The sequence below is a fragment of the Gopherus flavomarginatus genome, chromosome 12 (assembly GCF_025201925.1).
Source record: "Gopherus flavomarginatus isolate rGopFla2 chromosome 12, rGopFla2.mat.asm, whole genome shotgun sequence".
Taxonomy (NCBI): Eukaryota; Metazoa; Chordata; order Testudines; family Testudinidae; genus Gopherus; species Gopherus flavomarginatus.
The window spans coordinates 34222268-34227100 of record NC_066628.1 but is presented as its reverse complement, the minus strand read 5'-3'; positions in this window follow the sequence as shown (position 1 = coordinate 34227100).

Genomic DNA, 4833 nt, shown 5'->3' with positions numbered 1-4833 from the left:
TACACATTATAAGGAGAGTGATCAGTTAAGGTGAGCTATTATCAGCAGGAGAGAAAAAGAACTGTTTGTAGTGGTAATGAAAATGGCCCATTTCCAGCAATTGACAAGGAGATGTAAGGAACTGTGGGGGTGAGGGTGGGAATAAACATGGGAAAACAGTTATAACTATGTTTCATGTTGTCTGTGTGTGTGTGTGTGTGTGTGTGTGTGTGTGTGTATATATATATATATATATATATATATATATATATATATATATATATATATATATAATCTCTTCCTACTGTATTTTCCACTGCATGCATCCGATGAAGTGGGCTGTAGCCCACGAAAGCTTATGCTCAAATAAATTTGTTAGTGTCTAATGTGCCACAAGTACTCCTCTTCTTTTTGCGGATACAGACTAACACGGCTGCTACTCAGAGACCTGTCATTACCACCTGAGTCCTGGGAAAAGAGAGTCCTTGCCATCGGCTGCTCTAGAATTACTTTGTTCCCAAGTGGGAAAGGTCTACAGCCAGCCGTTAGTCCTGTGAGACCCTAGGCAGGACAGTCCATCTGCCATTGCATTTCCAATCAAGCAGACGCAAGCTCTGGGTTTAAAGCACGTTGCTGAGACATCTGCCAGGGAGCTGCAGTTCAGCACCTCTTCTAGCTGCATTCAGGGCCAGAGACATGCGAATGAAGGCAGTTGTTTACTGAGCTGATGTGCCTTGGGTTTGCTGTGCTGCATCACCTCGGCAGCAGCCTCTTCTGAATCAAAGTGACCACAGCTTCTCAGTGTGTTAGCATGGAACCATTGCACAAGGTGGTAGGCTAGCAAACCAGACCTCAGAAGAATAACACACTTTGCAGATAAGCTGTAGCTGTGAAATGTGTCAAATAGAAACATAACACTTCAAAGGCTATGGCAACAACCACCTCTGCACCTACCCCACCACTGTTTCTTCAGTGCAACAGCAGAGAAAGATGTACTAGCCCAGCAAAGCGTGCTGGCCAAATTCAGTGAGGAATCCTGGTCATGTGCGACCTGAGGCACATTGCGCCTATGCTAAGAAGATCATGAGCAGCAGGCTGGTTTGGGTTATAAATATTGCTGTCCTCTTTGCTCCTTCCAAGGCAAGGTGGTGCCCTCAGTTCCCAGGGCTGACTTTGACTCTCTGTGACAGGGCCAGAGAGGCAAAGGAATAAAGTGGGGTGGTGGTTTATCCCTCCCAGCAGCTCCAATTAAGTGTGACCCTCAGGCTTCTGGTCACTTGCCACCATTTGGGAGAGACACCACTACAAAGCCGCCACAGACTGCCCCTCACATGTTACCCTCAACTCGCTAGCAAAAGAGAGTGAAGGGTTTGGACAGCAAGTTCCTTCTCTTCTGCTGGGCATCAGACTGTCAAGAGCGAGACACCTGTGCTTTGTCCATTGCTGGAAGTGTCACAGGTTCTGTCTGGGATGTTTACATGAACCTTTGGGAACTGAAACGAAGGCTGCAGATCCCATGGGAAACAGCACTCCAGTGAGATTCCCTGGACGTGCTGGTTTTAGGTAGCCTAGGAACATGGATAGCCAGGGCGTTCCTGCATGCAGCTGCTGTCAGCTTCCTACACGCATGCTGCTGGAGAGGACAACATGGCTGCCTATGGACAGCCTTTTGTCTGACCTTTCATTGCTTCCAACTCAAACCCGGACAGGAATTAGGAGGTGCAGTCTCACCTCTCTCAATACACACGCAGAGCCCCTGTTAACTGAACTTTCCGGAATGTAGTAGTTCTGGTCCATGAGGTATTTTAATTTAGTCCCTGACCTTTCCCATTCCAGACACACGGGTAGCCACTGCGCTGAGCTTATAAATAACTGAGCGCAGTCAGAAGAGCAGCGAATCCTTCAGAGATGTTACAGAGATGATTAGTTAGGCCGCTCCTTTTCTGAGAACCAAGGACCTTCAAGCGTATACCCATATCACTTGGTACGGCGAGAAGCCACATAAGAAACCAACCACATACACCTTTAAATGTCACTCGCCGGCAATGCAGCTGACCTGGCTGGTGCCTCACTTCTCACTTCTCACTGTTGAAAAACCACATATTGCAATCTGGGACCCTAAGCAGTAAATTGGTCTCTGGGGTTTGACTCGAGTGGTTGCCAGAGAGCTGCAAAGCAAGATGGGTGGAGGAAGACAGCTAAGAGAAGCAAAGCCGAAGGATGCTCAAGCTCATCTGTGGGCGCTGCTTTCTCGGAGGGCATGTGAGCGACATTTCCACTCCTTCAAGTTGGGGAGTAGTCCCAGATCAGGGGCTCCCCAGCATGAGAAAGGGCCTCAGACTCCTGCCTTCTGCGTCACATCAGATTCTTGAATTCAACCCTCTAACTCCTGATCTCTGATCCTCAGCCAATATTCAGTGAAAAGAAGGAGCAGGAGAATAACAAAGAAAGTGATAGGAGAATGAAAATATTGGACCTGTCTGGTGTATTTTAATAAGGGCTCGCTCCCCACCAACATTTAATCTGAGATGGACCCCATGCTCCATAGGGTCTGAGAAATGGATTCACTGGCATTTCCATTGGAACAGAAGTGCCTCTGAAAGCCAGATTCAAAGAACAAGAGAATACCACCTGGAAAACAAACTTTTACTGGGTGCCCTTTGCTGGAAGGCCTAGAATCATAGCAAGGTTGGGCTGGAAGTGGTGTGCTGAGGCAGGACCTAAACCAAAATGGAACCAGATTGCTGGAAAGCTCACAGGTGCAGAAGAACACATGGTCGGACAAAGATATCCCTTAAGGGAGGATCTATTAATGGAGATTTTCTATGTCCTAGTAAGGAGGAGAGAATGGAAAATGATAAAATATGGGTAGGGTCTGATGAGAAACAGTCAAATGAAAAAGACTCCCATTCAATTACATCATGTAATGGCAGACAGCTGAAAAGTGACAATTTTTAAGTGCTTATACACAAATACTAGAAGTCTAAATAATAAGATGGGTGAACTAGAGTGCCTTGTATTAAATGAGGATTTTGATATAATAGACATCACAGAAACTTGGTGGAATGAGGATAATCAATTGGATACAGTAATACCAGGGTACAAAATATATCAGAAGGACAGAACAGGTCATGTTGGTAGGGGAGTGGCACTATATTTGAAAGAAAGCATAGAATCGAATGAAGTAAGAATTTTAAATGAACCAAACTGTACCTTAGATTATCTATGGATAGTAATTTCATGCTTTGATAAAAATAATATAGCACTAAGGATTTAGTAACGACCACCTGGCCAGGATGATGATAGTGACTGTGAAATGCTCAGGGAGATTACAGAGGCTATTAAAATAAAAAAAAAACCAAAATCCTCAATAATAATGGGGGATTTCAACTATCCCCGTATTGACTGGGAACATGTCACCTTAGCAGGTGATGCAGAGATAAAGTTTCTTGACACCTTAATAACTGCTTCTTGGAGCAGCTAGTCCCAGAACACACAAGAGGAGAGGCAATTCTTGATTTAGTCCTAAGTGGAGTACAGGATCTGGTCCAAGAGGTGAATATAGCTGGACCACTTGGTAATAGTGAACATAATATAATTACATTTAACATCCCTGTGGCAGGGAAAACACCACAGCAGCCCAGCATGGTAGCATTTAATTTCAGAAAGGGGAACTATACAAAAATGATAAAGTTAGTTAAAGAGAAATTAAAAGGTATGGTGCCAAAAACGAAATCCCTGCAATCTGCATGGAAACTTTTTAAAGACACCATAATAGAGACTCAATTTAAATGTATACCCGAAATTAAAAAAACATATTAAGAAAACCAAAAAAGTGTCACCATGGCTAAACAACAAAGTAAAAGAAGCAGTGAGAGGCAAAAATACATCCTTTAAAAAGTGGAAGTTAAATCTTAGTGAGGAAAATAGAAAGGAGCATAATCTCTGGCAAGTGAAGTGTAAAAATATAATTAGGAAAGTCAAAAAAGAATTTGAAGAACAGCTAGCCCAAGACTCAAAAAGTAATAGCAAACTTTTTTTTAAGTACATCAGAAGCAGGAAGCCTGCTTAACAACCAATGGAGCCACTGGAAGACTGAAAAGCTAAAGGAGCACTCAAGGACGATAAGGCAATTGTGAAAAAATTAAATGAATTTTTTTCATCAATCTTTATGGCTGAGGATGTGAGGGAGATTCCCAAACATGAGCCATTCTTTTTAGGTAACAGATCTGAGGAACAGTCCCTACTGGAGGTGTCATTAGAGGAGGTTTTTGAATGGATTGATAAATTAAACAGTAGTAAGTCACCAGGACCAGGTGGTATTCACCCAAGAGTTCTGAAGGAACTCAAATGTGAAATTGCAGAACTACTAACTGTGGTTTGTAACCTACCAATGAAATCAGCTTCTGTACCAAATGACTGGAGGATAGCTAATATGATGCCGATTTTTTAAAAGGGCTCCAGAGGTGATCCCGGCAATAACAGGCCGGTACCAGGCAAACTGGTTGAAACTAAGAACAGAATTGTCAGACACATAGATGAACATAATTTATTGGGGAAGAGTCAACATGGTCTTTGTAAAGGGAAATCGTGTCTCCCCAATCTACTGGAATTCTTTGAGGGGTCAACAAGCATGTGAACAAGGGGGATCCAGTTCTTTCTTTCAGGTGACGTAAATAAGAAGCAGGCAGCATTATCTCCCGTAAATGTAAACAAACTTGTTTGAACAAGAAGGAGGACCAAGTGAACTTGTAGGCTCTAAAGTTTTACAGTGTTTTGTTTTTGAGTGCAGTTATGTAACAAAAAAACAATCTACATTTTAAAGTTGCACTTACACAATACTACTCCTGAGGC